Source organism: Scyliorhinus torazame, chromosome 2 (assembly GCF_047496885.1).
Source record: "Scyliorhinus torazame isolate Kashiwa2021f chromosome 2, sScyTor2.1, whole genome shotgun sequence".
Lineage (NCBI taxonomy): Eukaryota > Metazoa > Chordata > Chondrichthyes > Carcharhiniformes > Scyliorhinidae > Scyliorhinus > Scyliorhinus torazame.
The window spans coordinates 64154846-64176781 of NC_092708.1; the positions used below are offsets into that span (position 1 = coordinate 64154846).

Genomic DNA, 21936 nt, shown 5'->3' on the forward strand with positions numbered 1-21936 from the left:
CCTCTGGAGGTCTTCCCTCTAGATCCTGCAACCTCATATTCCCAAACTGGCTGACTTCTACCTCCTTCACAAGATCCACAAATCATACTGGAGACAGTGCAGATGAAAGCATAAAACTGCAAAGTGATATTGATAGACTCGGTGAATGGGCAAAACTGTGGCAGGTAGATTTCAATGTAAGCAATTGTAAGGTTATTCATTTTGGACCAAAAAAGCATAGGTCAGGACACTTTCTAGATGGTATGAAGCTGAATTAGATGTCCAAAAAGACCTAGAGGTTCAGGTGCATAGATCATTAAAATGTCACAAACATGTCCTGTACGGAAGTAATCAAGAAGGCTGTTGGAATGCTGGCCTTTATATCTGAGGGATTGGAGTATAAGGACGTAGAAGTTATGTTGCAGCTTTACAAAGTCCTGGTTAGACCCCACTTGGAATACTGTGAGCAGATCTGGGCACCACACCTTAGGAAGGATATTTCGGTCTTGGAGGGAGTCCAACGTAGCTTTACAAGAATGAAACCTGGATTTCAGTGGTTAAGTTATGAGGTGCGATTATATAAATTTAGACTGTTAAAGGGTGATCTGATCAAAGTTTTCAAGATATTAACAGGAAAGGACAGGGTACATAAATATAAACAGTTTCCACTGGTTGGAAATTCCACAACCAGGGGTCATAGTCTAAAAAGTAGGGCCAGATTGTTCAGGAGAGATGTTAGGAAACACTTCTACACACAAAGGGTGGTAAAGGTTTGGAACTTTCCTCGACAAATGGCAATTGATGCTAGATCTGAGATGGATACATTTTTGTTAAGCAAATGTATTAAGTGATATGGGCCAAAGGCAGGTATATGGAGTTAAGCCACAGATCAGCCATGATTTGATTGAACGGCAGGGCAGACACGAGGGGTTGAGTGGCCTACTCCTGTTCCTATGTTCCGAGGAATGCATTGATCGAGCTATTATTTCAATATATTCATGCCACATGGAACTAATATCTTCCTGTCTCGAGTCAATTATTTCTCCCCTTTTCCAGCCTCTTCACACTTAGATCTGTGACATTTCTGATACCCTCTGCCACTTTAACAGTTTCCACTTTCTTGACCTAACTTTCTCCTTTTCACAGGAGTCTGCATTCAATGGATTATCCTCCATCATTTCCTCCGCTTCCAGCATGATGCCACCACCAAACACATCTTGTGCTGCCATCCACTTTCAGCATCCGGCAGGAACTGTTTCCTTTGTGACATCCTGGTCTAATCCTCAGTCACCTGCAACAGCCACCACCCCTCCCCGCTCTTTCTTATGGCAGGTTTTAACACAACCATAGGAGATGGAACACCTGCCCCTTTACCTCCACCTTTCCCAACGCTCAAGGCCCCAAATATAGGAACAGGAGTAGGTCAGGTGGATTGGCCACATTAAATTGCCCTTAGTGTCCAAAAAGGTTGGGTGGGGTTACTGGGTTACGGAGATAGGGTGGTGGTGTGGGCTTAGTTAGGGTACAGACTCGATGGGCCGAATGGCTTCCTTCTCCACTAAATTCTATGAAGTACTTCTTCCAGATGAAACAACAATTTACTTGTACTTCTTTCAATTTCGTATTCTCGCTGTTCACAATATGACCTCCTTTATACTGGGAAACCAAGCGCAGATTTCACAACACCTCCATTCAGTCTTCAAGTGTGGCCCCCAAGCCTCTGCTCATCTGCCTTTTAATACTCTGCTCCATTCCTGCTCTGGCCTCTCTGTCCTGAACATATTATTGCCATGAAGCTTAACATAAGGTGTAAGTATCTAGACCACATCATTTGGTGAGGGTCTTTTTTGATCAACAATCAATACAACACTTTCAGTTCATAAGCTCTGCCCTCATGTTTTGCGGGTTGCGTGGGTCCTGATTCCATTATTCCCCTTTACACCTTCTATTTCTTTACTCGTCCCACTATCATTTTATTTTGCCTTGCACCATCTAACCCTTTGTTACTTAATCTCTCCTGCCTTCCAGGTATTCCAGGGCTTCAGGTATTTGGATAATTGGAGCGCATTCTGGGGAAGGTGGGACCTGTACAAGCAGGACGGGTTGCATCTGAACCAGAGGGGCACCAATATCCTGGGAGGGAGGTTTGCTAGTACTCTTCGGGAGGGTTTAAACTAATTTAGCAGGGGAATGGGAACCGGATTTGTAGTCCAGCAACTAAGGTAGTCGATATTCAGGACGCCAAAGCATGTAATGAGGCAGTGGGGAAGGGAACACTGACAAAGGAGAGTATTTGCAGGCACGGAGATGGGTTGAAGTGTGTATACTTCAACGCAAGAAGCATCAGGAATAAGGTGGGTGAACTTAAGGCATGGATCGGTACTTGGGACTACGATGTGGTGGCCATCACGGAAACTTGGATAGAAGAGGGGCAGAAATGGTTGTTGGAGGTCCCTGGTTATAGATGTTTCAATAAGATTAGGGAGGGTGGTAAAAGAGGTGGGGGGGGGTGGCATTATTAATTAGAGATAGTATAACAGCTGCAGAAAGGCAGTTCGAGGAGTATCACCCTATTGAGGTAGTATGGGTTGAAGTCAGAAATAGGAAAGGAGCAGTCACCTTGTTAGGAGTTTTCTATAGGCCCCCCAATAGTAGCAGAGATGTGGAGGAACAGATTGGGAAACAGATTTTGGAAAGGTGCAGAAGTCATAGGGTAGTAGTCATGGGCGACTTTAACTTCCCAAATATTGAGTGGAAACTCTTTAGATCAAATAGTTTGGATGGGGTGGTGTTTGTGCAGTGTGTCCAGGAAGCTTTTCTAACACAGTATGTAGATTGTCCAACCAGAGGAGGGGCAATATTGGATTTAGTACTGGGTAATGAACCAGGGCAAGTGATAGATTTGTTAGTGGGGGAGCATTTTGGAGATAGTGACCACAATTCTGTGACTTTCACTTTAGTAATGGAGAGGGATAGGTATGTGCAACAGGGCAAGGTTTACAATTGGGGGAAGGGTAAATACGATGTTGTCAGACAAGAATTGAAGTGCATAACTTGGGAACATAGGCTGGCAGGGAAGGACACAAGTGAAATGTGGAACTTGTTCAAGGAACAGGTGCTACGTGTCCTTGATATGTATGTCCCTGTCAGGCAGGGAAGAGATGGTCGAGTGAGGGAACCATGGTTGACAAGAGAGGTTGAATGTCTTGTTAAGAGGAAAAAGGTGACTTATGTAAGGCTGAGGAAACAAGGTTCAGACAGGGCATTGGAGGGATACAAGATAGCCAGGAGGGAACTGAAGAAAGGGATTAGGAGAGCTAAGAGAGGGCATGAACAATCTTTGGCGGGTAGGATCAAGGAAAACCCCAAGGCCTTTTACACATATGTGAGAAATATGAGAATGACTAGAGCGAGGGTAGGTCCGATCAAGGACAGTAGCGGGAGATTGTGTATTGAGTCTGAAGAGATAGGAGAGGTCTTGAATGAGTACTTTTCTTCTGTATTTACAAATGAGAGGGGCGATATTGTTGGAGAGGACAGTGTGAAACAGATTGGTAAGCTCGAGGAAATACTTGTTAGGAAGGAAGATGTGTTGGGCATTTTGAAAAACTTGAGGATAGACAAGTCCCCCGGGCCTGACGGGATATATCCAAGGATTCTATGGGAAGCAAGAGATGAAATTGCAGAGCCGTTGGCAATTATCTTTTCGTCCTCACTGTCAACAGGGGTGGTACCAGGGGATTGGAGAGTGGCGAATGTCGTGCCCCTGTTCAAAAAAGGAACTAGGGATAACTCTGGGTATTACAGGCCAGTTAGTCTTACTTCGGTGGTAGGCAAAGTAATGGAAAGGGTACTGAAGGATAGGATTTCTGAGCATCTGGAAAGACACTGCTTGATTAGGGATAGTCAGCACGGATTTGTGAGGGGTAGGTCTTGCCTTACAAATCTTATTGAATTCTTTGAGGAGGTGACCAAGCATGTGGATGAAGGTAAAACAGTGGATGTAGTGTACATGGATTTTAGTAAGGCATTTGATAAAGTTCCCCATGGTAGGCTTCTGCACAAGTAAGGAGGCATGGGATAGTGGGAAAGTTGGCCAGTTGGATAACGAACTGGCTAACCGATAGAAGTCAGAGAGTGGTGGTGAATGGCAAATATTCAGCCTGGATCCCAGTTACCAGTGGTGTACCGCAGGGATCAGTTCTGGGTCCTCTGCTGTTTGTGATTTTCATTAATGACTTGGATGAGGGAGTTGAAGGGTGGGTCAGTAAATTTGCAGACGATACGAAGATTGGTGGCGTTGTGGATAGTAAGGAGGGCTGTTGTCGGCTGCAAAGAGACATAGATAGGATGCAGAGCTGGGCTGAGAGGTGGCAGATGGAGTTTAACCCTGAAAAGTGTGAGGTTGTCCATTTTGGAAGGACAAATATGAATGCGGAATACAGGGTTAACGGTAGAGTTCTTGGCATTGTGGAGGAGCAGAGAGACCTTGGGGTCTATGTTCATACATCTTTGAAAGTTGCCACTCAAGTGGATAGAGCTGTGAAGAAGGCCTATGGTGTGCTCGCGTTCATTAACAGAGGGATTGAATTTAAGAGCCGTGAGGTGATGATGCAGCTGTACAAAACTTTGGTAAGGCCACATTTGGAGTACTGTGTACAGTTCTGGTCGCCTCATTTTAGGAAGGATGTGGAAGCTCTGGAAAAGGTGCAAAGAAGATTTACCAGGATGTTGCCTGGAATGGAGAGTAGGTCTTACGAGGAAAGGTTGAGGGTGCTAGGCCTTTTCTCATTAGAGCGGAGAAGGATGAGGGGCGACTTGATAGAGGTTTATAAGATGATCAGGGGAATAGATAGAGTAGACAGTCAGAGACTTTTTCCCCAGGTGGAACACACCATTACAAGGGGACATAAATTTAAGGTGAAAGGTGGAAGATATAGGAGGGATATCAGAGGTAGGTTCTTTACCCAGAGAGTAGTGGGGGCATGGAATGCACTGCCTGTGGAAGTAGTTGAGTCGGAAACATTAGGGACCTTCAAGCAGCTGTTGGATAGGTACATGGATTACGGGAAAATGATATAGTGTAGATTTATTTGTTCTTAAGGGCAGCACGGTAGCATTGTGGATAGCACAATTGCTTCACAGATCCATGGTCCCAGGTTCGATTCCGGCTTGGGTCATTGTCTGTGCGGAGTCTGCAAGTCCTCCCCGTGTCTGCGTGGGTTTCCTCCGGGTGCTCCGGTTTCCTCCCACAGTCCAAAGATGTGCGGGTTAGGTGAATTGGCCAATGATAAATTGCCCTTAATGTCCAAATTGCCCTTGGTGTTGGGTGGAGGTGTTGAGTTTGGGTAGGGTGCTCTTTCCAAGAGCTGGTGCAGACTCAAAGGGCCGAATGGCCTCCTTCTGCACTGTAAATTCAATGATAATCTATGATTAATCTAGGACAAAGGTTCGGCACAACATCGTGGGCCGAAGGGCCTGTTCTGTACTGTATTTTCTATGTTCTATGTTCCACCCAGTCACAAACCTACCCTTTTGCTCTTTGTCCCTCCCTCTTTTCCTCCCTCTGTACTTGTTTAAACCTATTACACACTAACGTTTTCTAGCTCTGAGAAAAGGTGAAAAATCAACACTGTTTCTTTCTTTGTAGATGCTGTTTGACCTGCTGAGTATTTCCTGCATTTCCATTTCAGATTTCCGGCGTGCACAATATTTTCATCCCATAATGATTTGATCCAGTGTTTATGATCTGGATAAAAAATAACCCAACTTGAATGTATAGACTAAAACATGTACTAACTTTATAATGTACCGATGGAACAAGTTTTATCTTTATGCACAAGTCACCAAGGTTTATTTGTCACATGGTTTTATATTGGGAATATTATATATCTCAGGTAAATGTGTTTGAAAATGTCTGGTAAAATTTATATGTGAATTTGTATGAAAAAAAATTAGCATGCAGTCTTCCTCTAAAGACAAGATTATTTTCTTAAATTTTACTTATTTAACAATTATGCAAATAAAATACTTTTATTCAGACTGGCTTACATTTTAATCATCTTCATCTGTTACATAGAAACATAAAACGTTTACAGGATAGAAGGAGGCCATTTGGCCCATTTTTTCTGTGCTGACCAAACATGAACTAACCAGCCGAATCCCACTTTTCAGCTTTTGCTCCATTGCCTTGTTGGTTAGAACACTTGATGTGCAGATCCAAGTGTTTATTAAATGTGATGAAGATTTTTGCCTTTCAAGTGGTGAGTTCCAGAGCTCTCACCAACCTCTACCAATTACTGTAGATCAATGCTCCCTGATTAAGTTCTAATTTATTGTAGTATTCCACAGTTTATACTGTGCCAGTGAAGTAATAATTATTAATATGTGTTAACAAGATAACTAAACTACAATGGTTATCGTAATTATTACATTTTTACGGAACGTTTTGTTTTTTCTCTCTCTCACAGGACCCCAAAGTACATACCTCAAAGAAAATCTCTTTTAGTATTCATGCATGTGATTGCTATCTTCTTGAAATTAGCCAAGATATAATTTAGGGTCCATTTTGTAGAATGACAGGTTGTTTGTCTGCAGATGCATTCTACAGTATTAAACAGTTTTAATTATTGGTTTACTTGTAGAGCTTTAACAGTGGTTCACAAATGTGCTTGATTATTTAATGCCTCTTAATGACAGGGAAATGCTTGATCGAGTGTATTTTAAACGTGTTGATTGACAGGAACAACAGTTCTGCCATCGCCCTACCATCAACAGATTAAAATGTTCTCGATGCACTTCATAATTTGCACACCACATTTATTACATAGGAATTTATAAGTCATCACGAGTAGTTTCTTGTTAGGGGAATGAATATTGGTTAATGTCAGATTTGTGTTTAGAAGTTACACATCCTGTAAATTGGTACATCTCACAGAAAAGCTAACTAAATAGACTTTCTGAGATTAAGAAAAAGCATGAATAAAAATCCTTTCCAAAAGCTTACGATAAAAATATTTAATGGAATATTGCATTAAAATGAGGGCCACGTCCACTTTGCATGCATCTCCTGATTTTCAACTACTTGGTTGGAGGGAAGTGTTGATAACTCAGATGCAGTAGCCCAAAGCTAAGGGCTTTGCTCATTTAAATGTATTCAAAGCTTTCACTGGGAATGCTAAGGAAAAAGAAACAGGGATGTAATAGTATATTATTACAGTGTTACATGGCAATTCTCCAAACCCAGCAGGCCAGTAATCTAAGGTAAAATACCATCAGAGTGAATAAACGTCTCTCTAGAGACGTATGCTGTCAAGTTATCCAAAAAGCTAGCAGCACATTACATTTTGACCACCTGACATTGTTAGGCATAACTATCATGACATACTCATTGTGATTGTCACCTGATTGAGGTGCCAAATTCAATCCCAAATTCATATTTAGTTCAACATCTACACAGGGAGCTGATTTTTTAACTTGCAAATATAGATGCTCTGAAGTTATGCAAGAAATCTGAAGCAGGGATGAAACCTGCCTCACGCCCGTCCACGTGGTGCTTTAGCAGAGGCAGGATGAGGGTTGGAAGGCCAACCTGCTGGAGAAGCTGGTTAGTCACATAAATGTTAAAGTCTGGCCACGAGTCTTCGTTTCAATAGCTATTCTATTTTTAATAATAATGGCTGTTTTCCTTGGGACACTCGGCAACTTTAAAGAGCCAACTAGGTTGAACCTATGAGGTAAATTTTTTTACGGCGTGGCTTGTGGACCGGGAGGAGCAGGAGTGTTTTCTCCACACTCAACCAATTTGCTGGAAACCCTGAACATGCGGCATTCTTCTGTTTATCATAAATATACCAACCATACAGGAATTGGTAAAACAATAATGTGGGTTCTTCATTTGATAATACAACATACATACAATGGTAAATAGGAGGCTATGTAAACACATCTAACCTGTAGGACTGCTGCTCTGTTCTGTCAACAGAGTACACAGGATTACACATCACTCCTATTGTGTGGTGGACAGTGATGGACAGTAATTTAGAATACAACTATTAAAGGTACAGAACACAATCGGGGCAGCACGGTAACACAAGTGGCTAGCACTGTGGCTTCACAGCGCCAGGGTCCCTGGTTCAATTCCCCGCTGGGTCACTGTCTGTGCGGAGTCTTCACGTTCTCCCTGTGTCTGCGTGGGTTTCCTCCGGGTGCTCCGGTTTCCTCCCTAAATCCAAAGACGTGCAGGTTAGGTGGATTGGCCATGCTAAATTGCCCTTAGTGACCAAAAAGGTTAGGAGGGGTTATTGGGTTACGGGGATTGGTTGGAAGTGAGGGCTTAAGTGGGTGGTGCAGACCCGATGGGCCGAATGGCCTCCTTCTGCACTGTATGTTCTATGTAACCCCTCCCCAATCATCTGGCTGTATCCTTCCCCCAACATCTGGCACTTCACCACCCCCATCAAGGAATTTCAGACAATGCTTAACTGCCCAATGATCTGTCTGTTTCCCCACCATGAGGCAACCTACTTTGACTACCAACTGCGCTCCCACTGGAGCTCGGAACATTATTGGACCCCACTCAGGACTTCTGGATCACTCTTGATTCCCTGTCCCACACCCTTCCACAATTGAACCCTGCAATCTGGACCACCCTTGATTTGAGCACCATCTCTGCCCCCCTAACACCTCCCCACCTCAGTCTCTCTCATATCCCCAATACAGCTGGCTGCTTTCGCGGGCTTTGACCGGCTAGCCCACCAGCTTGTCAGTCAGGTGGCCTGTGGGCAGGAACCCAACTTAAAGGAGCCCTGCATGCAGTTAAATTCCACAGTGGCATTTGAGAAATCTATTCTTCCGGGTTTCCCAAATCTAAAGTGTCCAGCCCGAACAGAATTTATCACCAGGCTAAAATCCAGGTCACATTGTTAATAGGTTCAACTGACTTGACAAAAGAGCTGATTAAATAGCATCTCTAAGATGGATGGGTAAACACGGATAAACATTCTTTTGAAATGTTCAAAAATAAAAAATGTTTTCAGGGAGTTTGGTTACGATGAATTGCTAATCAATTATGAAGTGGAGGATATTAAACTTGAATGGAATAATTGTGACATATTACGCAGGTGTGAATCTGACAGGATTGTGTGGAACACTTTTCTTTCTCATTGCCCGAGCCTAACTTCATATCAAATGCAGTACAGCTTGATTTCTCCCAAAAATGGTACATACGATGTGCTCAACAACTTGATCAATAATTAAAATAGTAAAAATGTGATTTTATTTATTTAAGACCAATACATCCAAAGCACTGAGGGGTGATATATGTTGCATGTGCATAATTCTAGACATGTTTGATGGGCATAATATGACATACAGCATGCTGTACTTTGAAACAGGACCTAGGTGTAATGTTCTTGTTGGATAGCCTGATTTATATTATAAGAACATTTGTAGTTAGAACTATAAACCATTTATTAACATTAACTGAGAGTCAAATATATACAAAACAACAGATGAATAACAGTATGAACATGCACAAACCATTATCTCTCTCCCAGCTCCCTTATCAGTCTGATATCACCTGACTCTAACATTCAGTTATATACTAATGAGAGTCCTGGTGGTCATTCAGTGAATTACAACACGACCATGATATCACGACACTGGGCATCTTTGTTTTTAAGGCTTAAACACTCTGGGTGTTACACCCAGCGACCGCGTTGCATCCAGTGTGGATCCCGGCATGCCGGCTGAACAGCAGGGGAGGGCAAAATCGAGATTTTGCGATTCACCCAACCCACTCCCAATGGTGAGTTCCATATTATCTTGCCCAAAAATGGCGAGAAGGTCATTCACCCTAATTTGCATTCAATTCAATCTCAGTAATGAGATTGAACTCAAATTCAGTGGCCTTCCGGGAATTGCCTGACTCCCTAGCAGAAAGTTGCGTGAGCATCGTTTAGTACTCCTTTAAGAAAACATGAAGTTACTGCAATAGGTACCGAGGGGAATGGAGGAGTTGAGTAGCCCTTTCCATTTAGCGGCATGCAGCTCAAGGGCACCAATGGCTCGGGGGGTGAGGGGTGGTTCTGGGGGCCCTCAGCGGGGCTGGGCTTGGTCTGGGGGGTTGGAGCATTCCAGTTCAGGGGTCGCCACTTCGCCAGGGGGTGTGAGGAGCTTTGCGTCTGTGAGGCCTTCCAGCCATCTTTAATATTGTGGAGGCCCACACCAGGGGCAAACACAGCTGCAGTCTGTCTGTCCTGCCAAATTTTCTCAGGAGAGAGCCCTGCTGTGGCTTCTCTCACAAAAGTCAGTTTCAACCCCTTTGACTGTGGCCAGCCTCTGGCTTCACAGCTAAAGGCTATTTCAAATGAGGAATTAGGTTTGTTAGTTGTGTGAGCACTTCACGCTCCGAAACCCTCAAGTGTCCCCTTGAAGGCACATGTGCCATGTCTCAGAGGATGATTGCTGCACTGTATGTCCAGCAAGCTTTGATGCCTGAAAAGTTGTGCCTGAACTTATTGTTCAGTTGTACCTGAATTATTAAAAAAAATAATATTGCAAAACAATAATATTGCAAAACAAATCTAATTGATTAAAGAGATAGTGGAATAACTAAACCTGAGGGCAGAGATCGGTATTTAGCATTTAATTTTACAGTAAAAATCTAGCGTCAGGGCCATATAGTTAAGAGTAACTCAATCTAACAATAATTCAAGTGTTTATTTTAAATTAATTAACTAGTGCTTAAATGTTACTCAGCGGGGTTGCAGTGCTCCAACTGTGAGATGTGGCAGACCTGTGACGCTTCCAGCATTCCGGTCGACTACATCTGCAGCAAGTGTAACCAATGGTAGCTCTTCACAGACCATGTGGTTCAGTTGGAGCAGCAATTGGTTGCACTTAGGAGCATGCAGGTGGCGGAAAGCGTCATAGATAGGAGTTATAGAGATGTGGTCACACCCAAGGTGCAGGTAGAGAGATGGGTGACCGCCAGAAGGGGCAGGCAGTCAGTGCAGGAATCCCCTGTGGTTGTCCCCCTCTCGAGCAGGTATACCGCTTTGGATACTGTTGGGGGGAATAGCCTATCAGGGGAAAACAGCAGCAGCCAGAGCAGTGGCACCACGGCTGGCTCTGATGTTCAGCGAAGGGTCAAAGCGCAGAAGAGCAATAGTCATAGGGGACTCTATAGTCAGGGGCACAGATAAGCGCTTCTGTGGACGTGAAAGAGACTCCAGGATGGTACGTTGCCTCCCTGGTGCCAGGGTCCAGGATGTTTCCGAACGGGTAGCGGGCATTCTGAAGGGGGAGGACAAACAGGCAGAGGTCGTTGTACATATTGAAATTGCTTATTGTCACAAGTAGGCTTAAGTGAAGGTACTGTGAAAAGCCCCTAGTCACCACATTCCGGCGCCTGTTCGGGGAGGCTGTTACGGGAATTGAACCGTGCTGCTGGCCTGCCTTGGTCTGCTTTCAAAGCCAGCGATTTAGTCCTGTGCTAAAAAGCCCCACTGTGAGAGCAGATTGGTACTAACGACATAGACAGGAAGGGGCATGAGGTCCTGCAGCAGGAGTTCAGGGCACTAGGCAGAAAGTTAAAAGACAGGACCTCTCGGGATGTAATCTCGGGATTACTCCCTGTGCCACGTGCCAGTGAGGCTAGAAATAGGAAGATAGAGCAGCTAAACACGTGGCTGAACAGCTATTGTAGGAGGGAGGGTTTCAGTTATCTGGACCACTGGGAGCTCTTCCGGGGCAGGTGTGACCTGGAGAAGATTGCATCTAAACTGGAGAGGCATAAATATCCTGGCCGCGAGGTTTGCTAGTGTCACACAGGAGGATTTAAATTAGTATGGCAGGGGTGTGGGTACCGGAGCAATAGGTCAGAAGGTGAGAGCATTGAGGGAGAACTAGGGAATAGGGCCAGTATGGCTCTGAGGAAGATGTTGCTGAAAACAGCGGGACTGGTGGCTTGAAGTGCATATGTTTTAATGCAAGAAGTATAACAGGTAAGGCAGATGAACTTAGAGCTTGGATTAGTACTTGGAACTATGATGTTGTGGCCATTACAGAGACCTGGTTGAGGGAAGGACAGGATTGGCAGCTAAACGTTCCAGGATTTAGATGTTTCAGGCGGGATAGAGGGGGATGTAAAAGGGGTGGAGGAGATGCGCTACTGGTGAGGGAGAATATCACAGCTGTACTTCAGGAGGATACCTCAGAGGGCAGCGAGGCTATATGGGTAGAGATCAGGAATAAGAAGGGTGCAGTCACAATTTTGGGGGTTTACTACAGGCCACCCAACAGCCAGCGGGAGATAGAGAAGCAGATCGGTGGAAAGGTTTTGGAAACGAGTAAAAGCAACAGGGTGTTTGTTTTTTAAAAAATATATAATTATTCAAGTTTTTCAACAAATTTTCAACAAAACCCACCCCCCCCAACAAAAAGAAAGCAACAAGAACACACAAGTAGAAATTATACATTGGATTTCCCCATGTACAGTAACCCCCCTTCTAACAGTAAACAGCGCAAATAGGGGGGAAAAAAACACCTTGACCCACACACACCCCCAAGAGAACCCCCCCCGCACCCCCCTCCCTCCCCCCGCCCCCGGGCCGCTGCTGCTGCTGATCTCCTCCTATCGCTCCGCGAGATAGTCTGGGAACGGTTGCCACCGCCTGAGGAACCCCTGCACAGACCCTCGCAAGGCAAACTTTATCCTCTCCAGCTTGATGAACCCTGCCATGTCATTGATCCAAGCTTCCACACTAGGGGGCTTCGCATCCTTCCATAGTAGCAAAATCCTCCGCCGGGCTACCAGGGACGCAAAGGCCAGAATACCGGCCACTTTCGCCTCCTGCAGTCCCGGCTCGTCCGATACCCCAAATAATACTAATCCCCAGCTTGGCTTGACACGGGCATTCACCGCCTTGGACATAGTCCTCGCAAAACCCCTCCAAAACCCATCGAGTGCCAGGCACGACAAGAACATATGGACATGATTTGCTGGGCTCCCCGAGCACCTCCCGCATCTGTCTTCCACTCCAAAGAACCTACTCAACCTCGCCCCTGTCATATGCGCTCTGTGAGTAACCTTGAACTGTATTAGGCTGAGCCTAGCGCAAGAGGAGGAAGAATTAACCCTACTCAGGGCATCAGCCCACAGACCCTCATCTATCTCCTCCGCAAGCTCCTCCTCCCACTTGCCCTTTAACTTCTCAGCCGAGGCCTCCTCCTGTTCTTGTAGCTCCTGATAAATCGCCGAAACCTTGCCTTCTCCAACCCATACACCTGGAATCACCCTGTCCTGAATCCCACGTGTTGGAAGCAGCGGGAATTCCCTCACCTGCCGCCTCACAAACGCCCTCACTTGCATGTACCTGAAAACGTTCCCCGGGGGTAGCCCAAACTTCTCCTCCAACGCCCCCAGGCTCGCAAACGTCCCACCGATGAACAGGTCCCCCATTCTTCTAATCCCCGCCCGATGCCAGCTCCGAAACCCCCCATCCATCCTTCCCGGGACGAACCGATGGTTCTCACAAATCGGGGACCAAATCGAGGCCCCCACCTCGCCCCTGTGTCGCCTCCACTGCCCCCAGATCTTCAGCGTCGCCGCCACCACCGGACTCGTGGTGTACCTTATCGGCGAGAGCGGCAGCGGTGCCGTCACCAGCGCCCTCAGGCTCGTGCCCACACAGGACACCATCTCTAACCTCTTCCACGCAGCCCCCTCTCCCTCCATTACCCACTTACGGATCATCACCACATTGGCTGCCCAATAGTAGCCACACAGATTCGGCAGCGCCAGCCCCCCCACTGTCCCAGCTACGCTCCAGAAACACCCTCTTCACCCTCGGGGTCCTATTCGCCCACACAAATCCCATGATGCTCCTGCTTACTCGTTTGAAAAAGGCCTTGGGGATCAAAATTGGAAGGCACTGGAACACAAAGAGAAACCTCGGAAGGACCGTCATTTTTACCGACTGCACCCTACCCGCCAGTGAGAGTGGCAGCATATCCCACCTTTTAAAATCCTCCTCCATCTGCTCCACCAACCACGTCAAGTTGAGCTTGTGCAGAGCCCCCCAACTCCTAGCTACTTGGATCCCCAGGTACCGAAAGCTCCTTTCCGCCCTCTTCAGCGGTAACTCGTCTATCCCTTCTTCCCTGGTCCCCTGAGTGCACCACAAAGAGCTCACGCTTCCCTACATTGAGTCCAGCACCGTGTTTAAGTCCCCCCCCATTATCAAGCTTCCTACCTCCAGATCCGGAATCCGACCCAGCATGCGTTTCATAAATCCGGCATCATCCCAATTCGGGGCATATACGTTCACCAGTACCCCCTGCAACCTACCACTCACCATCACATATCGACCTCCATTATCCACTACAATATTCAGTGCCTTGAACGACACCCTCTTCCCCACCAGTATTGCAACCCCTCTGTTCTTTGCATCCAGCCCTGAATGAAAGGCCTGCCCTACCCATCCCTTTCTCAGCCTAACCTGATCTGCCACTTTCAGATGTGTCTCCTGGAGCAGAACCACGTCTGCCTTCAGTCCCTTTAAGTGCGCGAACACCCTGGCCCTGTTGACCGGCCCGTTCAGGCCCCCCCTCACATTCCAAATTATCAGCTGGATTGGGGGGGGCTACTTCCCCCCCCCCAGGCCAACTAGCCATCTCCTATTCTAGGCCAGTCACGTGCCCGTGCCTCCCGCAGCCTCCAGTCCCCCAAGTGGCGGACCCCCGCCCCGACCACCTTTCCTACTTCCAGCTCCCCTTTGACCAATGCAGCAGCAACCCAGTTCCCCCCTCCCCCGCCCCCTCCCCCCTCCCCACCTCCCCCCCGCTAGATCCTCATCTAGCCATTTTGCTCCTCCCATGACACTCCCGTAAGTCAGCTGACTCCTGCTGACCCCAGCCTCTCCCGCCCTTCCATCGACTCCAGTGTGAGAATCCCCCCACCCCTTGGCAGTCAGTGTGCGCCCCCCTCCAGCACCGCCCTTCCCCCCGCCCCCGCCCCCAACCTTGCCTAACGCAGGAAAAAGCCCGAGCTTTCCTGAGCCGCCCCCCCCCTCCCCTCTGGCGCAGCTCCATTTTGTGGCCTTACCCCCACTCCCCATCCCCGGGCCTCCACCCCCCTCTTCCTCCGTGGGGCCCTGCCCCTCCAACACCGACGCCCACACTCTCCCACAGCCCCCACATCAAATCCGTTCACCCATCCCCACCCAGCACTCAAACAAACAGAACATTCCCCAAACGCAGTAAACACAGTAAACATCCCCCCCACGACAAACCCTCAATTTGAGTCCAACTTTTGAGTCTGTATAAAGTTCCATGCCTCATCCGGCGTTTCAAAATAGTGGTGCTGATCTTGGAACGTGACCCACAATCGCGCTGGCTACAGCATCCCAAACTTCACCCCCTCCCGATGGAGCACCGCCTTAGCCTGGTTAAAACCAGCCCTCTTCTTAGCCACCCCCACACTCCAGTCCTGGTAAATTCGGATATCCGTGTTCTCCCACCTGCTACTCAGCTCTTTTTTGGCCCATCTCAGGACACACTCTTTATCCATAAAGCGGTGGAACCTCACCACTACAGCCCTTGGCGGCTCGTTGGCTTTGGGTCTCCTTTCCAGGACCCGATGAGCCCCATCCAGCTCCAGGGGCCTCGGGAAAGTTCCCGCGCCCATCAGCGAATTGAGCATCGTGCTCATATATGCCCCGGCATCGGGCCCCTCCACTCCATCAGGGAGACCCAGAATCCGTAGATTCTTCCTCCTCAACCTATTCTCCAGGTCCTCGAATTTTTCCGCCTGCCTCTTGTGCAGCACCTCGTGCACCTCCACCTTCACCGCCAGGCCCAAGATCTCGTTCTCGTTCTCCGAGGCTTTTTGCCTCACCTCTCGGATCGCTGCCCCTTGGGCCTTCTTAGTCTCCACAAGCTTCTCAATCGCCGCCTTCATTAGCGCCAGCATTTCTATCCTCAGCTCCTCAAAGCAGCGTTTAAGAAATACCTGCTGCTCCTGCGACCACAGTGCCCACGGTGCTTGGTCTCCACCCGCTGCCATCTTGCTTTTCCTCCCTCGCACTTTTCGCTGCACCAGGATCACTTTTTTAACCGCTCCACTCCTGGTCCAATCCATATAATGTCGGGGGGACCTTGCTGTCACCTTCCCACACTGGAAGCCGTCGAACAATTGCCATTGGGGCCCCTATGAAGAGCTCAAAAGTCCATTCCCGGCGGGAGCTGCCGAACGTGCGACCTACCTAGGCATAGCCGCAACCGGAAGTCGCAACAGGGTTGTTGTGATGGGAGACTTTAACTTCCCCAATACTGACTGGGACTCACTTAGTGCTAGGGGCTTGAACAGCAGAGTTTGTAAGGAGCATCCAGGAGGGCTTCTTAAAACAATATGTAGATAGTCTAACTAGGGAAGGGGCTGTACTGGACCTGGTATTGGGGAATGAGCCCGGCCAGGTGGTAGAGGTTTCAGTAGGGGAGCATTTCAGGAACAGTGACCACAATTCAGGAAGTTTTAAAGTACTGGTGGACAAGGATAAGAGTGGTCCTCGGGTGAATGTGCTAAATTGGGGGAAGGCTAATTATAACAATATTAGATGGGAACTGAAGAACCTGGATTGGGCGGCGGATGTTTGAGGGTAAATCAACATCTGACATGTGGGAGGCTTTCAATTGTCAGTTGAAAGGAATTCAGGACCGGCATGTTCCTGTGAGGAAGAAGGATCAATACAGCAAATTTCGGGAACCTTGGATAACGAGAGATATTGTAGGCCTCGTCAAAAAGAAAAAGGACGCATTTGTCAGGGCTAGAAGGCTGGGAACAGTCGAAGCCTGTGTGGAATATAAGGAAAGTAGGTAGGAACTTAAGCAAGGAGTCAGGAGGGTTAAAAGGGGTCATGAAAAGTCATTGGCAAATAAGGTTAAGGAAAATCCCAAGGCTTTTTACACGGACATAAAAAGCCAGGGAAAGGGTTGGCCCACTGAAGGACAGGGGAGGGAATCTACGTGTGGAGTCAGAGGAAATGGGCGACGTACTAAATGAATACTTTGCATCACTATTCACCAAAGAGAAGGAATTGGTGGATGTTGAGTCTGGAGAAGGGTGTGTAGATAGCCTGGGTCACATTGAGATCCAAACAGACGAGGTGTTGGGCCTCTTGAAAAATATTAAGGTAGATAAGTCCCCAGGGCCTGATGGGATCTACCCCAGAATACTGAAGGAGGCAAGAAAGGAAATTGCTGAGGCCTTGACAGAAATCTTTGGATCCTCACTGTCTTCAGGTGATGTCCCGGAGGACTGGAGAATAGCCAATGTTGTTCCTTTGTTTAAGAAGGGTAGCAAGGATAATCCAGGAAACTACAGGCCAGTGAGCCTTACATCAGTGGTAGGGAAATTACTGGAGAGAATTCTTTGAGACAGGATCTACTCCCATTTGAAAGCAAATGGACGTATTAGCGAGAGGCAGCACGGTTTTGTGAAGGGGAGGTCGTGTCTCACTAACTTGATAGAGTTTTTCGAAAAGGTCACAAAGATGATTGATGCAGGTAGGGCAGTGGATGTTGTCTATATGGACTTCAGTAAGGCCTTTGACAAGGTCCTTCATGGCAGACTGGTACAAAAGGTGAAGTCATATGGGATCAGAGGTGAGCTGGCAAGATGGATACAGAACTGGCTCGGTCATAGAAGGCAGAGAGTAGCAATGGAAGGCTGCTTTTTTGATTGGAGGGTTGTGACTAGCGGTGTTCCGCAGGGATCAGTCTTGGGACCTTTGCTGTTCCTAGTATATATAAATGATTTGGAGGAAAATGTAACTGGTCTGATTAGTAAGTTGCGGACGACACAAAGGTTGGTGGAATTGCGGATAGCGATGAGGAGTGTCAGAGGATACAGCAGGATTTAGATTGTTTGGAGACTTGCGCAGAGAGATGGCAGATGGAGTTTAATCCGGACAAATGTGAGTTAATGCATTTTGGAAGGTCTAATGCAGGTAGGGAATATACAGTGAATGGTAGAACCCTCAAGAGTATTGACAATCAGAGAGCTCCAGGTGTACAGGTCCACAGGTCACTGAAAGGGGCAACGCAAGTGGAGAAGGTAGTCAAGAAGGCATACGGCATGCTTGCCTTCATTGGCCGGGGCATTGAGTATAAGAATTGGCAAGTTATGTTGCAGCTGTGTCGAACCTTAGTTAGCCCACACTTGGAGGAGAGTGTTCAATTCTGGTCGCCACACTACCAGAGGATGTGGAGGCTTTAGCGAGGATGCAGACGAGATTTACCAGGATGTTGCCTGGTATGGAGGGCATTAGCTATGAGGAGAGGTTGAATAAACTCGGTTTGTTCTCACTGGAACGACGGAGGTTGAAGGGCGACCTGATAGAGGTCTACAAAATTATGAGGGGCATAGACATGGTGGATTGTCAGAGACTTTTTCTCAGGGTAGAGGGGTCAATTACTCGGGGGCATAGGTTAAGGTGAGAGGGGCAAGGTTTAGAGTAGATGTACGAGGCAAGTTTTTTACACAGAGGGTAGTGGGTGCCTGGAACTCGCTGCCGGAGGAGGTGGTGGAAGCAGGGACGATAGTGACATTTAAGGGGCATCTTGACAAATACATGAATAGGATGGGAATAGAGGGATACGGACCCCGGAAGTGCAGAAGATTTTAGTTTAGACGGGCAGCATGGTCGGCACAGGCTTGGAGGGCCGAAGGGCCTGTTCCTGCGCTGTACTTTTCTTGTTCTTTGTTCATTGTTAGCACCATAGAGGCATCTGCCAACAATCAATCCCTAAAGAGCAGGGCTTCACCACTGACACTCCTCACGTGGCCAAAGGTTAAGTGTGTGGATGAGCAGAGGGCAGCTGAATACGGCCTCCCTAATGTTCCCGGCGGAGTTCTGGGGTCTAGGGGCTCCTGATCTGGTTGGAAGTAAGTGTGCAGAGTGATGTTTTCCAGCACAACTTGTTCGCTGGGTGAAACTCTGAGAGAAGGAGGGACAGTCTTGGTAAGGGTGGGGAGGCCTGGGGGATTTTAGGGTCCCGGGAAGGTAGCCCTAACTGATTATCAGTATCTCTCCTTCTCCAATTCCTTCCAGCAACAAAAATGTTTGCTGTGTGAATCCTGTGGAGGCTGCCTCTCTGTCCTTTAGGCAGCTGAGGCAGACAGATGCTGTAGTAGGCAGCAAGACAAACACAGGCTAGAGGTGGCACATCATGGTCAGGGGGCTGCCGCACAACCTGAAGACCCAGCGTCCATCAGCCTGAGGAGGGAGCCAGAAGGGGAGGCCAAAGACGGTCCAATTTGTACAGGAATTATTGGGCTTCCATGAGCTGATGGACAACATATGCCACAGAAGTCTCCATCTCAACAGGAAGACAAGCGGACATGGCACCCCATTATGGAGGAGGACACCTGCTCCCAATGGCAGTGAAGGTCACTGCAGCCCTAAACCACCATGCCACCAGGTCATTCCACAGCTCGTGCGGGAACGTGTGTGGCATATCCCAATCTTCAGTCCACAGGTGCTTCTGGGAGCTTACGGATGCTCTGTATGATGAGGCATCAGACTATATCACCTTCGACCTGGACCAGGCCCATCTGTCTGTGTTGCAGGATTTTCTGCCATCACCAGGATGCCCCAGATCCAGGGGGCGATTGACGGCACAGATGTCGCCCTGCGGGAACGGGGCCATCAGGGATATTTACAGAAAGGGAGTCCACTCCCTGAATGTTCAGGTCATGTGCGACCATGCCTCAGAATCATTCACTTGTGTGCCCGCTACCCTGGGAGCCTTCATGACAGCTCTATCCTGGGATACCCGGAGATCCCCGGTGTCTTTGGCGACCACCTCAGGATGGCAGGTTGGCTCGTAGGGACAAGGAATACCCACTGAGTTCATGTCTGATGACTCCTGTGAGAGGGCCTGAGACAGAGGCACAGACTCATTATAACGAGGCTCATGATGCCACCCATGCTGTCACTGAGAGGTGCATCAGGCTGGTCAAAATACAGTTCCAATGCCCACAACAATCTGGCACAGCAGTGGGGTGACATGCTGGAGGAGGAGGATGAGGAGGCAGAGGTGGACCAGGAGGGGCTGGAGGAAAGCCCGAGGAGGAACCGATGGACGGAGGACAGATTTTCCTCAGATTGGGCTGTGTCTGTCAGCTCGACATCCCCCCTACCCCATTCCCCCCCCCCCATACACCCCTGCCCCATTCACTGCCTTGACATTCATCCCCCCCAGTTCGCCCCATTTCCTCCCCAAGCCCCTCCCCACTATCACGCCACCCCCTCCCCGACTCCAAGGGTCTTTCTGACATCACTCCAGTGTGATGGTCTGTGTTGGCACTGTCAGCAGGTGACTATACAAGGCAGGAGAGTGATGATCACCTGTGTCTGGGACATGTACCTCAATGACGGGGATATGATGTTGAGGCCCTCAGCCTTGGTCGTCAGAGACTGAACCATGCCTTGGACACCACCACTTAAGGCACGGATATCATACTTCAGGCTTTCCACTGTGGTCGCCACCCTAGCAGTTTTGGCCTGGGTGCCACGCATTTCTGGCTCCATCCCCTGTGCCTGAAGAGGACTCCCCCAATCAGCTTTGCAGTCACTGAAATGTCACTGACACTCCCCCCTGAATTTCACATCTTCGGCCTATCATCTGCATCAGCTCTGAGAGAACTTTGTCCAGCGGCTCGGCATCTGACTGGGACCCAGCTGTGTCCTGGTATCCAGCAGTACTCCGATTGCTGTCTCCTTTGAATGTTCCTGCCTCCACCTGATGTGCATCAGCAGCTGTGTGGTGCTCACCAGTTAGTGCCCCTAAAGCCTGTCCACTAATGTCGCTGGCTGAGGTGTATGTCTCTGACCTGGGGAAGGTGCGGGTGATAGCCGTGGTGCATTGCCGGTGTTCTCCTCGGAGTTCTCCTCTGAGGTGTTGAATCATAGATGAATCATAGATGAATCATAGAATTTACAGTGCAGAAGGAGGCCATTCGGCCCATCGAGTCTGCACCGGCTCTTGGAAAAAGCACCCTACCCAACACCTCCACCCTATCCCCATAACCCAGTAACCTCACCCAACACTAAGGGCAATTTTAGACACTAAGAGCAATTTATCTTGGCCAATCCACCTAATCTGCACATCTTTGGACTGTGGGAGGAAACCGGAGCTCTGGGTGGCCTGGCCTCATTAGATGGTGATTCTGTAAGACAATGGACATTTGGTCAGTGAGAGGGAAGGATAATTTAGTGAGACATCAACAACTCTCTTGGGGCAGTTCATCTGGATGAAGGGACAATGGATCCACACTTCACTGGTGCAGGCCTAACTCGTTGCCGGTGATTGCTCCCTCCTCAGGAAACCCCACGATCTCCAAGGCCCGTTGCTCATAGCGGGGGAAGATTTGAATCTCTGCGACTCCTCCCTCTGTCTTCGCACTTTCCCTCTTATTATGGGCTATCTTCTCCTACGGGTGCGTGATGGCTCAGGGGGGTCTATAACAGGCAGCATTTATGAGCACTGCAACTAGACATGAAGGCGTTGTGCTGGTGGTTCCCTGGGGTTCTGAGGAACAAGCTTGAAGATCGGATGTTGGGAATTCTGTGAGGCATCAGCCAGTGGATGTGGGAGGATGAGGTGGGGTTGGGGAATTGTGGGGCGGCAGGCAGAACTGATGCCAGAAGCAATGAAGTGGCAACTTACCCTTGCAGCTCGTTGGAGGTCGTTCGCCTTCTTTTGAAATTGGACGGCAATCCTCCTGGTCATGCTGCCCAAGCTGAGAGCTGCTGCCACTGCCTCCCAGCCATTATTGCTGACCCTGCTGCTGGTTCTCTGACCACCTCAAGGGAACAGGATGCCCCGCCTCCCATCCATTGCGTCGCGAAGCCTGGCCAGGTGACATTCACCAAAGCAAGGTGCAGCTCT

The 21936-nt window shown here is 48.2% G+C and overlaps 1 long non-coding RNA gene across 1 annotated transcript in view; it reads right to left on the minus strand.

Moving 5' to 3' along the window:
* Positions 1-7868: 7868 nt before the first annotated feature.
* The window catches only part of LOC140388144 (uncharacterized), a 138598-nt gene continuing 124530 nt past the window's right edge, over positions 7869-21936 (minus strand). The window contains exon 3 of the long non-coding RNA XR_011934109.1: positions 7869-8203. This is a non-coding gene — a long non-coding RNA (uncharacterized lncRNA). The remainder of the gene's footprint in view (positions 8204-21936) is intronic.